Source organism: Coenobita brevimanus, chromosome 96 (assembly GCF_032717465.1).
Source record: "Coenobita brevimanus isolate Jiangsu-jjx chromosome 96, ASM3271746v2, whole genome shotgun sequence".
Lineage (NCBI taxonomy): Eukaryota > Metazoa > Arthropoda > Malacostraca > Decapoda > Coenobitidae > Coenobita > Coenobita brevimanus.
The window spans coordinates 31753044-31773338 of NC_137049.1; the positions used below are offsets into that span (position 1 = coordinate 31753044).

The following is a 20295-nucleotide window of genomic DNA, read 5'->3' on the forward strand; positions in this document are numbered from 1 at the left end:
CTTAAGTAAAAGTTCTCTTCATTGCTTAATAATATGACCACGTATAACCACAGCATTGATGAATATAAATGATACCTAATAACTCCCACATGGTGACATATAGCCTCCTTTCCTGCTCTGCTTACAAAATATCAAAAACTTTTAGTTATATATTTAATTATGCGTCCTGGTTATAAAAAACGGCGTCAATCATGTGCAAGTGGGTGATCAGTTCTGTGGCAGCAGCACAAACTATGAGGAAAACACCGGTCACAATAACAAGGGTCGTACGGTATTCAATAACTTTCTTGAACTTTATTTTTTACCCCTTCAGTCAAAAGACTTATTTTCATTTTAGTCTCGCTTCCTCTCGACATTTATTTATTTTTTTATTTATTACCTCCACCAACGAAGTTAGGACGAGGTTATGTATTCATCTATATTTGTCTGTCTGTTTGTCCAGACGATATCTCCAAAATTTCTCTATAAGTTTCACTGAAATCTGGTGGAAGGGTGGGGAATGGGCCAAGAAAGAACTGATTAAATTTGGGGACGGATCCGGATCCAAAGTGTCCCAACAATATCTCCAAAAGTTCTTAATGAATCTCCCTGAAATTTTGTGGAAGGGTAGGCCATGGGCCAAGAAAGAACTGAATAAATTTGGAAACGGATTCGGATCCGGATCCTATGTATCCCGCACATTATTTCCAAAAGTTCTCAATGGATTTCAATAAAATTTTGTGGAAGATTGGGCCATGGGTCAAGGAACAATTGCTTAAATTTGGGGGAGGGTCTGGATCCTATGTATTCCACACAATATCTCTACGGATCCGGATCCGGATCCTTTTTAGTGGCAATGGCATTGGCGGAGGTATGCGCTCTCTCAGTGCTTTCTAGTTTACTCATTTATTCGTTTAATTTTCAAATTGGAAGTTTCTGACAGAGAGAGGCTAATGATGACTGCACCTAACCCTCTCCAGTTCGAAAATCTTCTGTATGCTGAATAAAATCTTTGGAGGGTGCAAGAATAAAATGCAAAGGACGTCACTGTACTAAGGGGGTTAAGACTACTTCCTTATGCTTTAATCTTTACCCACAGACTTACCAAACATTGTACTTCACACAGGAACAAAGGAGAATACTAAACTGAGAAGCGCAACAAAAAATTAATTCTGATAATAATAGCTATGGGAACTTTGCAGAAACAAGCAAAAACCCTTCATGGATACGTCCCCTATTCCTCGCGGCGGCTTAGGAGTGTGCGAGGGGTTGTTGTGATCGAGTGAAGTATTTACGAACTTTTCTAAGCTTAAATTGTGGAAAGAAAAAAAAAATGTCGTACTTTTATTTGTGTTCACTGAGAGACTAGGCGTGGTAGTTGCTGCAGCCCAGGGATCATCTAAAATGTGAACCCGGTGGACTGCACGCTTAAGGTGATCTGCAGTTCACCATCCTCCTTTTGGGGAATAGTAGTTAACGGACGTTTGTATAAAGAGGCAACAGGGCGACCTGGTTATATCAGTGCCATCATTTGTAGGCGTCCCTCTCTAACTCCGTGCAGATTCCGGACTGTATAGTGAATAGTGAATAATCTCTGCTATGCTCAAGCTGTGTATTAGACGGCTTGTGTATGTTTATATTTCCATTCACAAAACCATCAAACAGTTCACTATAAAATTAGATTTGATATTAAGCAACTCTCCTTAGCCTAACTTCTGCATGAAACTGCTAGTGTACTTCTATTACTATAGTTTACTTCACACATATTGCACATCCTTCCCAACAATAAAATGAGTGAATATTGGTGACAAAACACGAAAAAAATAAAACGATATTAGAAAAAGCTTACTGTTATGGAGACTTGCTTAACGTAAAAACTGGGTAAGATTCTATCATCCAGAATCAACACATCCCCAGCTGGGGAAAAAAAAAAAAAATCTGTGAGGACAGTTAACTGTGAGCGAGACATGTATATCGTAAAAAATATAGGAAAACGAAAACGAAAGAGTGAAAAATAGAAAAAATAAGAAAAACAACAAAGGTTAAGGAAAAAAAAAAAAAAAAAAAAAAGGATCCTTCAAAACTACAGAAGAGGGAGACAAGTGTACCGAAGAAAAATGAAAAAGAAAAAGGAAAACGGAATGAAAAAGCAAAAACAACAGGAAAATGAAAAAAGGACAAGAAAATATACAAAAAATTAGGAATCTTAAAAACGACAAGGGCAGGTGTGACAGTGACGCTATCTGATTCCCTGCACAGCTCTCGCCTCCACGTCCCAACATACATCACACAACATGGAACAAAAAATACGGGGATGGTGGCAGTGATTTATTGTCCGCCCAATAAATGATGAGTAAATAACTTAATGGTCAAGCACTGATTATTAGTTCCCGCTGCTCTTACTTTGTTGTCTTTCACTTATTTCGGAATCCTGTCCACTCCATAATAGTAGGGGAAATTACGACAGAATAACAACAACAACAACAACAACAACAACATAATAATAATAATAACGATGACAATGACAACGACTACGATGATGAGTTCAACTAACATCGATAACCCTGGCAGAGAATGGTCATAGAATAGCCTATGTATCAACAGCTGAAGAAGCAAATGCCTGTCTTTTTCCGTAAAGAACTCGACCTGTGAAAAAAATAGAAGAACATAATTTAGACAAGTTCACCCGGATCCACCCGCTCAGCTGCTCTTCCCAGCCCAGGCCAGGTCACACCCCCACCAAAGGGACTTGTTACCTGCCAAAGAGTGTCAGGTCGCCAGATTTTTGCGCGACTGGCGGGGAGTTAAGAGGCGGGCGAGAGCAAAAGGCCACGCCAGCCGTCTGCCAGGTTGGGTCATGTGCGACAAGACCCTCCCAAGGGGCGTGTTGGGCAACAGAGCACGAGGGGGCAAGGCGGACTGTCTCTTCATGCAGGTGGGAAACACACACACGCACATATACATACACAAACACACGCTCTCTTGTTACTGTAATTTGTGTACCATAAACCGTACTACCTAAAAATAATGTTCATTCAGATTCTCAACTACCATTACTTCTTTCCCACCAGTCACAAAGCACTTTCATTCACTTTTCTTTCCCTCAGTAACAAACCAGAGCTGTACTATCTACCTATCTATCTATTAATTTATCTATCTACGGTCGTACTGATGAAGAGCCAAATTCAAGTCCACATTTTTTCCCTGACTCTTAAAACGAACAAGCTACACACAAAATGCAACTGAACCAGTGTTATACAAATACCGGTATGAACTCTACCATTTCAAGTGGAAGGTATGAAATGGGAAGTTGGTTTTCGGACGTTTATAAAAACAACTGGTCTCCTGGGTTGCAAATATCCAGGGACTGATCTTTACTAAGGGTTGCTTTTTTCCACGTGGTTGATTTTCCCGGGGCGCGTTGCAGCCTCCAAAGGATAAGGTCACAGGGGGGTAGATGGCTCGGGGGTCGCTATTATGAAGGGATGCAAATATTTGAGGGCTTGTGCCTGATTTAAGTGCTGTGAACTTTTCAATCCTAAGAACTATACGGTAGCCTTGTGTAGAGATTAGGTTTACTGCGGGGACACAACAGTTTCGATTCGACTTGGATCATTTTCAGTCATACTCTTTCAAGACTGCTGCCTCTCCAGACGTTTCAGAATACCAAGTAATGGAGGAGGAGGAGAGGGGTTGCAGTGTCTGGAGGAGGGGGAGAGGTTGTAGTCATTCGTGGCTGGAGGGACAGCGATTTTGGAGGAGGGGAGAGGGAAGGGGTTGCAGTCTTTGGAAACGGGGTGGGGGGGGGGGAATGCAATCTCATGCCACGCCGCGCTTACAGCCTGGCTCTCGCGTGGGGGGCGGGAACGTCCTGGCGGCGACTGGTGCTCAAAGGGCTCGGGGATGTGAGGTGGGGATTAGCACCGGGGACGCTCAATCACCCGTAACACCGCCACAATGGGGACCTGCCTCGCCCTGGTCAAGCTCCACTCACCTGCCTCACCCTCAACTGAGTCTCCCAGTCCTGCCTAATCCTTCTTGCCTTGCCTCCACGTCTGGTCCTATTCCAGTCACACCAGAACTATCTTACCCAGTCACGGTCTCACCATTCTAGCAAAACCTGATCTACCTCACCTCGTATCTACCCTACCTACACCTACCTCACCCGTCTACTCCTATTACCAATACTGAGGCTGCCTTAACGTCCAATCACAGCCTCACCGATATACCACAGCAACATCTATCTGCATCATCTCGCATCTATCGTGTCTAGTTACCTCATCGATCAGGGCCTCTTCCAGCCACACCAGAAATGAGACTCTAACCTAACCTAACCTAACCTAATCTTATCTAACTTTTCCGTACCTTATAACTGCCTTACTTAAACCTCGGTTTAATTCAGCAACACTTTAAGCTTCGTATCTACCTATCTACCTTATCTCATAACTACCTTGCTTGCTTAGAAATTCCACATACAAGCCTCTCTCTCTCTCTCTCTCATAACACCTGCAATCTGTCCTCCTCACACTCTACCACTTAATACATAACATTCCGTTATTCCTCTCTCCTTTCTTCGATAATAACTCCTCTTTCCTTTCCTCGATATTTATTCCTCTTTCCTTTCCTCGACGATTATTTCCCTCTCTTTTCCTCAATCATAACTCATCTCTCCTTTCATTGATAAATATTCCTCTCCCCTTTCTTCGAAATCCTCCTACTCGTTCCTTGCTTTCGCTTCCCTATTCTCATTACTGTTCTTTTATCTCGTGCAAAAGATGCTTCATCCATAGTGTTATGTGGGTTAGGATGAAGAGGTAAAATGATGAGGCAGACAGAGAAAATGAAAACTCTAGGGGGCTCCAACAGAACACGGTATAAACTAACAAGTCACAGTGAAGAAAATTCCACAAGTGAACTGAACTACTGATGATGATGATAATGATGATGATGACGATGATGACGATGATGATGATGGTGATGATGATGATGGTGTTGATATTTTCTGTCTGCTTCCTCTATTCTTCTACCTCTCCTCTTTCACTGTGTCTCTCTTCATACCCTTCCCCCTTGGCCATCATCATCCTCAACATTTCCAACAAATGGTGTGAGTATCACAGCTCAGTCCTCTCTACTCTTTCCTACAAATTTCCCTATGCTTTTCTCCTCCCTAACCCATCCTGTTTTGCTGTACTATCTTCGTCAATTCCTGCTACATATTGCTACCATGACAGTGTTGGTTCAGTTCTTTCCTGTCAAGCATCCTTTTTCACACCCTTCTGTGATCCCCAGTCATTGTTCCATACGCTAGTTTCATTCCTTCCTGTTACGATGTCTATTTTATTCTATATACTACTATTACTACTACTACTACTGCTGCTGCTGCTGCTGCTACTATTACTATTACTACTACTACTACCACTACTACTACTACTACTTCTACGCCCAAGAAGGCCTACCAACCGTTCTTTTGCTTGTTCCGTCATGATACTACAATGAACTAAATGCATGAGCAGTTGAAATTAATGCATAAAAACTGCAATTTACTTTACTTCCCTCCTTCCATTTTTCTGTAATTCTTTTTACTTGCTTCTCATTCGACTTTCACAGGCTTACCTGCTTGACTGCTTCCCTACTTGTTTATTCTTTTTTTAACTCTCTCTCTCTCTCTCTCTCTCTCTCTCTCTCTCTCTCTCTCTCTCTCTCTCTCTCTCTCTCTCTCTCGCGTGCTTTTCATCTTGCCTTCACTAATGATGATGATGATGCCGATGCTGATGATGATGGCGATGATGGTGGTGAGGCAGGTGTGAGGTGGGTTTAATAATGCACTCAGGTGGTCCAAAATATGATTAATGTTGTCAGACACCCTCAACCGCCACATCCATCTCACCCTCTCGCCCCAAGCTCTCTTAAAACTATCTTTATCCTCCCCCTTATTCGTCCATCTGCTTCCTCTCTTCCCCTTCATCATTTTACCATTCTTTATTCCTATCACCATTATCTTTATATCCGTTTCTGTCTCTCTACTCTCATATTACATACTTCCTCCCCTATTCATCCTACTGTCCGGGGCCTCCATTATCACTACCTTTACTTCCGCTACACATTGTCACTTCCTTCCACTCCCCTTCATTTCTCTGTGCATTATCACTCTTACCAATAATCTTTATCGCCATTTTTCACTGTTCCCTACTAATATAATTTACTCTCCCCTCCCCCTTCTGGCTAACAGCTTCATCCCTTTGACTTCACTCTCAGCGCTGTCTACTTCCGTCTCTCAATGTCCCTGTTCTCTTCCCATTATTTCCTATCTGCCCAATTTCTTGTATCTCTGCTTCCTCTTCTCACAGTCCCAAGCTTCCCTCCATCCAACTCCCTATTCGCCTTTCTTCTACCCTACCTTCTTCACCCATCTTTCTCTGTATCTACCTCCCTTCCACGTATCTCTACTTATCTTCCTCCCAGATCCTCCCTTCGGTTTTGTATTGACTTCCATTCCACCCTTCCCCTTTATACTTCCCTTTCTCTATCCTTCCTTCCACATCTCTCTATCCACCTTCCTTCCACCCTCCCTCTATCCACCACCCTCTCTCTTCACGCACCTCCCTCCATCCACCCTCCCCCACTTCCGGGCCCTCCTCTTACTTAGCGCCGTCAACAACATAATTTGCGCCAATCAATAACAAGCAGGCGGCAATAACAAGGGCCCGACACCTCTGCCCCTGCACCCGTTACAGTGACCGGGATAATACCACACCTCGGTGCTATAAATGACACCACCCCCTTCCCCTCCGACACCTTCAGTATAATAAATCCCTTTGCTTGGTTCCAATTCTCCAGCAAATATAGTTTTTTCTCTCTATTTACTTCCTCACCGTTCTTCCTTCTTTCTGTTTATTCCCTACCTTGGCTTCAGTCCCTTAACAGTCCTATTTTCTCTGTTTCCCAGTTTGTTTCTCTCTCTCTCTCTCTCTCTCTCTCTCTCTCTCTCTCTCCATTTTCATCCTCATTCCTAACCAACATCATGCTACTGAATCCTATCCTATCATCCCTTCATGTCTCCTCCCTCTCTCTGCTACCAACACTACGACTCCCCCTCCCCAACTGATCCACTCCACCTCTCCATTAATCCCTTCACTATCCTCTCCATCCCCATCCGATCCCTCAACACCACTCCGGCCCTCCTCCACCAAATCCTCCACCACTCCTGCGTCTCTCAGCGAAATCCTCCACCTCCACTAAATCCACAAATACTAGGATTCTCACCTTACCCTTTCCATCAAATCTCCACCATCCCTGCCTCCCCATCTCCATCACTCACCGTTTAAAACAAACTTATTTCCAAATCTTCATCACCTTTTCCAACTCTCCCCCACCCTCCAGCACATTTAACTCTCCCTCTCCGGCACAACCTCCTCTACCCCCTACTCCTTCCTCCGCCACAACTCCTCAGACAGTCCTTGCCCTATTCAAACCTCCTTTCCTGCACAATAACCCCAATCCTATTAACACTCCTTCCCCAGAACTATTCATTCTTACCTCCCCACTCCCGCTTTTACACGGCACTCACCCCCACCACTCCGTCCCACAACTCCCCACGCACCATCCTCTCACTTCACAAACCTTCTCCATAACTTATTTCCCCCTCTCCTGGCACCTCCTCTCCCCAGCACCGTAACCTCCCCTCTCCACCTGGGCCGGCTCCCACTATGCGTCACAGCGGGGGCGAGCGGGGTGGTCAAATATTCATAAAAGACACCCTAATACTGGTGAATTAAGCCCCTCTTGTCAGCGATATTGAAGGCCGGGGAAGGGGAACGTGACGCTGGGGTATTTCCTCGCTGCTGGTCGACACCTTAACACAGTCCCATTGAATATGAAACTCTCCTTCACCCTCTCATTTTCTTCTTTCTAAACTACAATTTTTCTTAACTTGTCTCACGTTCTCTCACCCTGTCATCTTCTCTGTCTAAACTTCAATTTTTCTGCCATTTTTCTTCAATTTTTCTTACCTCGTCACATTTCCCTCACCCTGTCATCTGCTCACACTTAAATTTTTCTTAGCCTGTCTTTTACTATACGTCTTTCCGGTTCTTTCAATCTGCAAGTCTCTCTCACGCCTTCATTTTCTTCAAAGTCCATTATTTTTTTTTTTTTAACATCAATGCCTACGACTCATTCTGGTGAATAATTGCTGTCCTGACCATGAGAGGGTTAACAGTACTACATTTCACTCCCAGGCTCCTATGACTCCTTCACAGCTAAACAATATCATCTGACATTTCTTTTAACAGAATAATTGAGCTGTTCCGACTATGAGAGGGTAAACTTGTATTAGGCGTGTATCTAGTCCATTCAACTTGAAAATATTCTCCCCCTCTTTCATCTTCCTCCCTCCAAACTTACATCATGCTTAATTTCTCACGTATTACACCTGTTTCTGGTCTATTGAATGTTGTACCCCACTTTAGTTGAATTTTTCTCTGATTGTTGTTATCTTCTCTTTACCGCTCAGTCTCTCATTATGCCACATGATTTAAGCCTTAGAGTATTGGCCACAATGCTGTCTCAATTCATTAGTTTATATTATACTCTAAGACCAAACCTATTTAGTCTGGGAAAATGTGACGATAACGATGCTGATGATAATGATAAAGATAATGATATATGATATGATATGATATGATGATGATGATGATGATGATTAATTATTATTATTATTATTATTATCAAAGTCACTTCAAGAGACGTCTGTATATTTATACGGTATTATCCCTCCAATTTCAATCATCGGTTGCATTTTTTAAACATAGAGATTTTAGTTTCAACCAAAAACTTGAAATTTCCATCTTTATATTACTATGCACTTTCATTTAGGTTGATTTTGGGTGATATATATATTTTTTCTCTGCTTTTAGCGCAATTATGTATTTCAGTGACGTTTAATAACCGATAGCTTTGTTAAATTGAGAGAGTTTCCTAATCACCACTAGGGTAAACTCTTCTCATTTTATATATCTGAATCTACAATACTTGAATTATCATGATTATTATCCAGCCTTCGGTTAGTACTTCATTGTCGTGGCGGGAAAACACAAAGATAAATATGGCTATTCCTAAAATTTACGGCCTGTGTCTGTGTTCAGCCATATCGTACACCCTTCACGCATTCTGAAACCCTAGTGTATTTTTCTATGACCTTACGTACCCCCTTCTTCCCGGTGCTCGTAAAAATCACCCTGCCTCAATATAAAACGTCAGTTCATCGATATATGGGCCGGCACCATAAAAGCCAACCCTTTTTACCTTCCCCTCAACCATAGTGCGAAGAGAAGTTCAAAGGGCAATGTTCTCAAGCCACGACAATTTCTCTAATGCCTGAGTTCAAACGTTCGTGCCTACACAAAGAATAAAAACAAATAATGCATCTCAAGCGACAATTTCTCTAATGCCGGAGATCAAACACTCGTGCCTACATAAAGAATAAAAAACGAATAAAGCAAAGAGATGTCAGGGCACTCAACACATGAACCCAACACATAAATTCTCATTTTTGTTCAAATCACAAACGTATATAAAAATAAAACCATGGCTAAAAGCATTTCAAGATTTGCTATGTCACACTAAAATCCTTTAACAGATGCGGTCTTACTCAAACGATTAATATAAGTAGCACTGCATTTCCTCAAGATCTCCAAGGTCATTAACAAAGATAAACATAAAAGGAAAAAAAATCAAGGCTAATGGCAGGAGATGGACATAAACAACAGACGCAATGTGTCCAGGTATCTCAACCAAACAGAACCTGACTGTGACTTTCTTCCTTTTGAACTGTCTTCGGGCGGGACAACGTTAGCAAGTTCTAATACACTGGTACCTTTTTACAGCATAGAAAAATGATAATAAAAAACAGGACTGTGAGGAAGGAGGATAAGGTAAACATGAGGGAAGGCGAGGGCAGCCGAGGCCTCACGCACCACCGCACTCCACACAAACAACCTCAAGGCTTTCAAAAACGGAGAGACGCGGAACCAATCACGGGGAAGCGTTAGATCAACCATTAGCTTACAAACACTGGCCGAAATGTATGCACGCCTCGATTTTCGTTAAAGTGTGTTTGGGGAACTAATCAAGGGTCAACATTTTACGACTTTGGGGTTAATACGTGGGGAACAGTGTGTTTTTGTTTACCGATGACAGAGCCTGGGGACTGGTGGGTGTGGGGTGAGGTGGAAGAAGATAAAGAGGGAAGACGGAAAGGGGGATGATAAGGCGTGGAAGTGGGAATGTGAGAAATGGATGAAGAGGTGAGGAGATATGACAGTGGGAGGAGGTAAGGGAAGAGAATGGCAGGAGGAAAAAGATGGGAGATGGGAGACAAGGAAGAAGAAGTGTGGAGACGAGAAAAGGATGAAAAGGTGTGGAAGTGTGGACAAGAAAGCATGAAGTCTGTAGATGGCGGAGGGGATTAGGATCAATAGGGAGGGGGGGTGGGACAAAGATAATGGAAGGAAAGTCATGACAAAATGGAAAGAAATGTAAAAGGACGGATGAGGGGGAGATAAGGATAAAGGAGGGAAAAACACGAGAAAAAGGAAAGAAATGTAAAAGGACGAATGAATGCTATTTATTCAAGGGAAGGAGAAGAGACGGAGGCGAAGGTAGCAAAAGAAAACAGGAAAGACGATTAGAAAAAAGAAGGGGAGAGGAAAGGGTAAACAAAGAGTAGCAGGAGAAACACAGAATCTGAGAATGACTGCGTGTACAAACAATGAATAGAGGAGAGGAAGAATGAGAGAAAAATTGATAAATGAGAGGGTCAAGATGGAAGATAATGAAGAGGCCGAGGAAGAAAAAAAAATTAAAAAAAAGAATGACAGGAGAACCACGAAATCTGGTGGTGATGGACGCGGTACACAACAATGGATAAGGAAGGAGAAGCATGAGAAAAAAAAAAAATTGATAAATAAGAGGGTGACGGAGGAGGGAAGGCCACCCCAAGAACAACAGCAGTCACGACCAACTCCAAAGGACAGTGGACAAAGCATAACAAAGCACCTGGAAAATTCAAGAGAGGTGGTGACATCTGAATAAAACACTGGGACAAAAAATGAGTAAAGAAAAAAAACACGAACAATAAAATCAGAGACGCACGAGAAAGGAAGGGACGAAAGTGAAGGAAAAAAACTGGGTAAAATGAGGCTTTAAAGATGCGAGGAGAAAGAGTCCAGGAGAAAAAAAAGAATCTGAAGAATGCAATGTGACGCGAAGGATAAACGAGGAAAAAACACTGATGATGGTAAGTGCTTTTGTGTGTGTGTGTGTGTGTGTGTGTGTGTGTGTGTGTGTGTGTGTGTGTGTGTGTGTGTGTGTGTGTGTGTGTGTGTGTGTGTGTGTGTGTGTGTGTGTGTGTGTGTGTGTGTGTGTGTGTGTGTGTGTGTGTGTGTGTGTGTGTGTGTGTGTGTGTGTGTGTGTGTGTGTGTGTGTGTGTGTGTGTGTGTGTGTGTGTGTGTGTGTGTGTGTGTGTGTGTGTGTGTGTGTGTGTGTGTGTGTGTGTGTGTGTGTGTGTGTGTGTGTGTGTGTGTGTGTGTGTGTGTGTGTGTGTGTGTGTGTGTGTGTGTGTGTGTGTGTGTGTGTGTGTGTGAGAGAGAGAGAGAGAGAATTAGGACGACGACAGAGGCTTACATGAAAAGCGAGAAAAAAGGGGCAAAGGAGAAAAAGCAAATAAAAGAAAATGCTAGGGAAAGAAAAATGGTGGAGAACCTTTGGAATAAGCTGGTAAATCCCAGCCACTGACTCACAGATTCTGGAGGACAGGAGGGGATCAGGGGAGGATGGGATGGATGGATGGATGGAACAGATGGGATGGTTAATGGACAGGATGGATGGATGGTACAAGTGGGATGGTTAATGGGCAGAATGGGCACATGGGTGGGTGGATGGAGGGATGGATGGATGGATGGAACATGTGGGATTGTTAATGGACAGAATAAGCTGACTTACAGATGGATGGATGGATGGAACAAATGAGGTGGGCAATATACAGGATGGATGAATATAAAGATGGCTTGTTTGAACAGATGAGATATGGTGGATGGATGGATGAACTGAATGATGGATGGATGAATGGATGAATGAACAGAATGGTGGATGGATGGCACAGGTGGAGCGAAGAAAGGACTGGAATGCTGGATTTATGACGCCTGGTTGGAGGAGATATAGGATAAGGATAGGACAGCTGGATGATGCAGGATATAAAATGGAGAGAATACTGGTTAAAAAAAAAAATAATAATAAGTATGACGTGGAAGTCCGGAAAAAGAAAATATGTAGGTGAGTATATATAAAAACTGGGAAGGAAAGACACAGAACAGAAGAAATATGAAATGAACAGAGGAAAAAGAACGCTGACGCTGGAAAATGAATAAAAGAAAAAAAAAAAAAGTAAGGCAACGCTGCGAACCCAAGAAATATGAGCCAAGGTAAAGAAAAATGGTGGACACAATAAAAGATAAATACAAAAAGAAAAAGACGAAGAATATAGAACAGAAGAAATACGTAGCAGAAAGGAAAGAAATCTGGGGACATAACAAATATCGAAAAGAGGGAATGCAAATAACGAATCGCAAAAATACAAAACAAATAAGGAAGACTACAGAACACTGGATGAAATATCGACATATGGGAATATACTGTTAAGTAACGATCATAAATGAAAAAGTACAGAATGTGAAGGAATGAAGAAGTATACAAAGATGCTGCAACGAAAACAATAAGGCACTGCAATAAAATTAAAGACTATTATAGAAACATGAGGTGAATAGAACCCCCCAAAAGGTAAATGTTCAACTAAAAAGAAGTATTCTGAATGAAAGAAATATATGTAAGTTTGATGAGAGATGAATATTGAGGAGAAACTACACAATAAAAAGATGAGAGAGTGCTGGAAGGAAAGTACACAACGATGAGAAAGTATAAGGCAGACGAGAGAAGAATGCTGAGGAGACAAAACATAAAACAAAGAGTGGAAAAGAATGCTGAAGAAGTTAAACACAAAACAAAGAGAAGAGAAGACTGCTGAGAAGAGAAAATGCAAAACAAAGAGTAGAAAAGAATGCTGAGGAGACTAAACGTAAAACAAAGAGAAAAGGAAAGAATGCTGCGGAAGGAAAATACAAAACAAAGAGAAAATTGTTGAGAAAAAAAAAGGCAAAACAATGAGGAGAGAAGAATGCTGAGGACAGAAATAAATGTGAAACAGAAGGAAGAACTGGTGAATGCAGAGGAAGCAGAGATAAGGCGCGCGAGGAGAGGACAGCTGATTAACCCGTCATGGGAACACGGTCCACATTTCTTATCTCTGAGGTGACTGAGAGATGGTGGGAGGGAGGAAATGGGGGAGGGCGAGAGAGGGGGATGAGGGATAGCGAAAGGAAGAAGGGGGAATGGGGTGAAGAGGAACAGAGGAGATGTGGGTTAGGAAGGGGGAGGAAGGGGGTGAGGGAAGGGAAACGCGGGGAGAGACGGAAGGAGAGGCAGGTGGTGAAAAGGAGGGAGAAGAGGTGACGAAAACGTAGGTAAGGAGGGGCTGGGGAAGTAACGGGATGGGTGAGGGAAGCTGGGGGAGGAGATGCTGTAGAAGAGAGGGACAGAAGGAAGAAGGGCAGGGGAAGGGAGAGACGAATGGGCGAGGGGTGGTGAAAGAGGAGTGGAAGAGGGGGCAATGAGGGATAGTGTGGGAGAGGCGGTGATACGGGGAGGTGCAGGAGAGGGGGTAATGAGGGAAGGATTGGGAAAGGGGAATAGTTGTGGTGGAAAAGGAGGAGGAGTACGAGAGGGAGAGAGTAGAGAGAAGGGGTGTAAGATGGGGGGGAAGGGGGGCTGGGTGAGGGGTGGAAACGTGGGCGTGTGAGATGGGGAGATACCTCACGACGGGTCCCTCTTCCAACCACAGCCACAGGTCCACAGAATAGTTCCAAAATATTAGTTCCAAACTCAAATGCCTCTACTTTCTAGAAGAGAGTTCAATCCCTTCCGAGTACGTCATATTTTTCTTATATTCTCTGTATCTCCATAAATTTTAACTGGAGGGGTTAGGTATATGGCCTAAATTATCCTCTTCAGTACGAGACGCCTTTTCCAAGTAAATCGTCAGTAGGTTGCACAAATAAATCATACAGTATAAAGTATGTTACGATGCTCAAGGGGTTAAGATTCCCCCAGTAAAAATGACCCAATTGCCTTCTCCAAATCACAACACGTACAGAACTTCAACTTACGGCCGGGCCATATAAAGTGCGTGTGAAAATCCTAGAGGTGTAACTGACTAACCAGGGAGCCCCAAGAAATGTTCCCGCACCTAAAAACTCTAATACAAGATCCCCCAGCCATGGCTTTCGGCTAAAGGTCACCAGTCAGGTGCACTCCGTTTCAGGACATGCAGTAAGTTTAAAGTTAGCAAATCAGGGTGCTCTGAGAGTTGTCTCTGACTGACAATCCTGACAACAGAATTCCTAATCAAAGGTTAACTGTTGACTCGTTTAGCCCAGGGACATAATTTTAAAGAAAACTTTTACTACCGTAAGACGATCTGATTCAGCCAAAGAGACTCTCATAGTAGTTTAAGTATTAAAGATGGCTACACTTGACCCTTCCAGTGAGATAATATCATGAAGTCATTAAAACTGTCTAATGATTGCATGAATATGAAAACATCCTAGGATTGAATGGTTTAAGTGACTCCCGTTGTAGTAAAGGCTGAAGTCTCCCGTTATAAGTTTTAACCCATTCAACCCGAGTATGTCACTTTCATTTTGTTCCAGCTACAGTAAGCTGATCTGATTTAGCCAACAATCGACTTTTCGACCTGGAGGGGTTAGATTTAGCCTTCATTAGCTTTTTAGAACCGCGGACTCGCCTAAGCTGAAAGAAATCGACTGGAAGTATAAAATCTTTACTCTAACTTGGCTCAGATTTGCTCTTTTGTAGCTTATTTGGGTACCTCAATTGTAGAAAAGGATAATGCTACAGCTCTACATCCTTTCTATAGCGGTTCTTTGTGACTAGTATCACATTCTAGTGTTTATCTATTGTTTCAACTCAACACTGAAGATGGAGAGACGGCAATTTTAGGCCGAGTTAAAGGGGGAAAAAAAAAAGAAGGTTACTAGTAGCAAACATATACCTATAAAGTATGTCATCAGATCGAAGAGGTTAAGAGCTTAAACTAAGAAAATTCAGTTACAGATCTCATTTAAAAGTTCTGTGTCTCAGCATCAGCGACTGACACCATGATTCTTACAGCAACTTAGTTATTCCCTCTGACCTACCATTACACTCACTCACTGATTCTTTATTCGGAGTTCACTTCACTCTCCCGGCGTCCTTCTTACACTATTGTACATAGCCTATTACTCACACACCAAATAAGATAAAATGACGTGCTTGCTTGCTAAGATACCTCTATTTTATATAATCAATTAAATCCTAGAGCGAGCACACACACACACAGACTCTCTCTCTCTTTCAGACTCAAACCTAAACCTTCTCTCACACTCTTGATGCTATGTCTCCCCTCCTGTACGTCCATCATCGGCTTCTTTAAGTCACTCCTCAAAGGCCTTCGCTCTCACACACACACGCACTCCATCTAAAACTTTACTTTTCTCCCCCCTTCCAGACTGCTGCCAGAACGTTTTTTTAAGACTTTCGCTGCAGATTATACACTTGGGCTTATTCTTTATGCTAACATCAGACAATTTTGTTAAACTTGGAGTAATTACTGCAGTTGGTACACTCGGGTATTTTCTTTACGTCAACACAAGAGATACCGGACGATTTTGTTCAACTGTGAGATTTTGTAGAGGCTGGTATAATTGGATGTTTTCTCAACACCAGAAACACCAAACGGTTTTGTTCAACTAAAAGAAATCGCTGCTGCTGGTACACTCGGGTATTTTCTCGATGCCAACACCAGAAACACCAGACGATTATGTTCAACTGACAGAAACTGCAAAGGTTGGCACACTTGAGCATTTTCTTCACGCTAACATCTGATGATTTTATTCATCTGAGAGAAATCCTAAGAAGTTATGTAACATTTATCACGTAACTCTGCTACCGGTAAACCTTGGTATTATAATGAACCCAACACTGGATAATTTCGTTCAGTGGTAAGAATTCTTGGAGCCAATGGTTAAGCTTCTAAAATTTTCAGATCCACGTCTCTGCCAGCTTTTTTTTTTTTTTTTTAACATTACCGGTCTCTCTTACTTGTAATTTGCTGTGTACCACCAATACCAGATCGTCGAAGATTTACTCAATTAACTTCGCCTGTCCGAAGACGCATTCTTTGTTTCATTCCTGCTATCTTATTCAGGTTGGTGGTGCATCCTAGTGGTGAAGGAGTTGTAGACGGCTGTACATAACCCCGTGGCCTTAAAAAAAATTATATATATATACATATATTCTTTCCTGAACTGTGGAAAATAATCTGGACTCTGCAAAATTTAAACAACGTCATCATCTCTCTGAAAAAGTAACGTCACTGAACTCCCTAAATTAATGTTAGACCCCAGTCAACCTTTCGTGACGCTCTCAATCCGTGCTGCCTAAGGAGGTAGTTTCTTTTTTATTTTATACTTGCTATCTCCACACCCTTTTATTCTGCTTAGGAGAAATTTTTCGAACTGGAGGCGTCAAATATACCCTTTATTAACTCCTTAAAGAGAGAGAGAGAGAGAGAGAGAGAGAGAGAGAGAGAGTCTTAAGCTGAACAAAATCCTCTGGATGTAATAAGAACAAGCTAAAACAACAGGTTATCGCTGTAGAGGGGTTATAACCTATAACCACCCTGCGGTCGTCTGCATAACACAAAGGCAACCAGACATGACACGGCTCTGGCCAACAATAACACCTCCAGCCCATAATAACACCTGCAAACCTGCCACTGCAACAACAGTAAGCTACTACAACAATAACACACCTGCGACTCCAACAATAACACCTCTAGCTCAGAACAACACACCAGCAACTTCCACAAAAGCACACCTACAAATTCGCAATAACACATCAGCAAACCACACAATAACACACCCGTAAACTCCAATTTACACACCTTCAAACCTCACAGTAACACACTTACACACGCCACAATATCATATTTGCAATTCCACAAGAAACATATCTCAAGCCCCACAAAAACAATCCTGCAACCTCCAAAAAAACATCCCTGCATCCTCCACAATAACACCCCTGCAAACACGACAATTAAGCGCTAACAAACCCGACAAAAACACCCCTGCAACCCTCACAATAACACACCTGCTACCCCCACAATAACACACCTGCAACTCCACAATAACACACCTGCAACTCCACAATAACACACCTTCAATCCAACAAACCCCAAATAACACCCCAACAAAACCAACAACAGCACACCTGCAACCTCACAATAGCACACCTGCAACCCCCAACACACCAGCAAACCCCACAATAACACCTGCAAACCCTAAAATAACACACCTGCAAAGCCCACAGTAACACCTGCAAACCCTAATGTAACACACCTGATAACACCACAATAACACACCTGCAAACCCCACAATGACACCTACAAACCCCACAACAACACATCTGTAACCCATGCTGATACCTCCTCCTTTGCCGAGTCGAGAGGATCCCCCCCGTGTGAATGACAAGGGATGTAATTTTGTCCCTCTAGGTGCGAAGGTGGTAATTGTGGGGGAGGGGGCAGGCAAGACATAACTCAAGGCGCGGCATCGGCAGGGCTTAGAATCCCAGAGAAGGGCAAGGGAAGGGTCGATCTTAAGTCGGGATGCTTCTTGAACCCCTCTGTTTCGTCCCTACAGAAACGACCGTGACTATTGACTTTTGGTTCAATACAAAAGGCGGGCGAAGATGTGAAGTTGAGTTTAGGAAGGGCGCTGGGGATGTGTGTGTGTGTGTGTGTGTGTGTGTGTGTGTGTGTGTGTGTGTGTGTGTGTGTGTGTGTGTGTGTGTGTGTGTGTGTGTGTGTGTGTGTGTGTGTGTAGAAAGGGAATATGCCAGTACTGCCAAATTCTGAACTCTTTCAATACAATGACGTCTTCCTGCTATATTTTTGCTACTAACAAACATTTTTTACCTTTTAGCTCAGGAAACATTTTCAGAGGCAAAACAAAATGAATTAATGAACGCTATACCTATCACCCTCCAACTCGTAAAATGTTCGGTATAAACATCAATTAATATGTCGCTGTGGAAGGGGTATAAGACAGCCTATTAAGCTTGTCAGAATACAGCTCATTGTCTCTTCCAGCCATCGCACTATATCATGCTACACCATCTCCCTAATTCAATCCCTCGTAACCGATACCTCATATACCCCCCTTTCTCTTTCCCCCACAGTTCCCATACTACGTCCTTTTCATCCAATGCCACCAGTTCTCATCTCCGGCTCCGAATGGATTTCACCACGTCAGCACCCTCGCAATTATTACCATTCTACACAGTAATTCTCACGTCTCCCAGCCCATACCACCACCTGTCTCTTCCTCTCTCCCATCACAGTTCGCACAAGCTCTTTTCATCCAATACCATCCATTCTTTTTATTTTCCTATTCAACAGTACTCTTCCTTTTAATAGCAGCCTCACAACTCTTCCCACGCCTGCACCTCCATAATTCTGATCCTTCACATCCCAACCCGTTAAGCCATTTCAGCAACCGGTGCACTGACTTCCCATATGACCAAACTAAGCTAATAGCCTAATACAGTATAAGCTAACTTAACCTAATCCAACCCAAGCATACAAATTAACCTAATCTAACTCTTATAGAATAGCCTACATAAACCTACATCCTCATAACCTACACCTCCTACTCTCTCTCTCTCCCTCTCTCTCGGCCGCCACATAATGCATACTAAGCACCAATTCAAATCCACCTTTTCTCATTTCCAGTTCCCACGGTCTGTCTCTTCACGACTTAAAACCTTCCTACTTCTGCCCACCTTCAATACCCCTAAAGCACAAGAAAGTGACTTGCTCGCGCGTGCGCACGAACGCACACAGTGTGTGTGTGTGTGTGTGTGTGTGTGTGTGTGTGTGTGTGTGTGTGTGTGTGTGTGTGTGTGTGTGTCCGAAAAGGTATCTATTTATTCATCTACAGTAATATATTCTTGCGGGGGCTAAAGAGAAAAAAAAAAAGTAAATCGAAACGGCAAAGAAAACTAATAATACAAAACGAATATCCAGTGCGACATATATACAATACACAAACACGTAATTACAGAAAAAAAAAAACTTATCAGCTGAAAGAAAGAAAACTTGATAACGGAACACAGGAACAGGAAACACGGCGACGACTGAAAGATAAGAGTAGCGCTTAAGGACGACAGGAAGAGAGACGGTCCGGGCACACGGCATAGAGAGGGGGCAGAGGCAACAAGGGGAATAAAACATGCCGGGGTGAAGCACAAAGCTGGTAATGGGTGCGAAGTAACACCTCTACTCACGCAAACAACACCTCCGTAATTAAGAGAGCAATTACGGAGGAAAGTAAGTAGTTTACCACCACCCGGCACGGTCTCCTGGAAGCCAAACAAAAAAAAAAAAAAAAAAAAAAAAAAAAAATGTATATAATAAGTGGTCAAAAAAAAAATAATAATTTCTCTTGCCGTGCGTTATATTCTGAAGTCTGTACTGCATGTCCTGTAACCATATATTATTTTAAATTACTGGCACGTCACTCATTAATGTATAATAATAAGGCATTAATCCCATTTTCGTCATTTAGAAATACTGGGCACAGCGAAACGCGGGAAGGCACTGCTAAGGTCCAACTTCATGGAAGTAATGAACAACAATAGCTACTTATTTTCTTGACTATCAATACAGAACTGACCCACTGACCCACTCTGTACTAATTCCTTAGGTCGGACTACTGTGCTGGACACAGGACAATGAATATGGGCCAGTTCTCGACGCGATTTAAAAATAGAACGAATTATATATATATATATATATATATATATATATATATATATATATATATATATATATATATATATATTGTATATATAATTTACGTAGAAATCTACATAGATAGGCAGACATCCGGACAGATACCCATTCACAGTATCGCTGTAACTGACCTTTTAACAGTAATGCAAACATTTCCGTGTAAATGGCTCACGCGCTGTATGGGCTTATGCTACAAATTAATATACTGTAACCTGTTATGCAAAGGGGTAGACTGCGACAATTAAGCAATGAGTATAACTGCAGGAATGGAGTAGCCAATAACACTAACGCAG

The 20295-nt window shown here is 42.4% G+C and overlaps 1 protein-coding gene across 1 annotated transcript in view; it reads right to left on the reverse strand.

Annotated features, from left to right (window-relative positions):
- The window catches only part of LOC145413547 (plexin-B-like), an 889679-nt gene that overhangs the window by 522717 nt on the left and 346667 nt on the right, over window positions 1-20295 (reverse strand). The window lies entirely within an intron of this gene.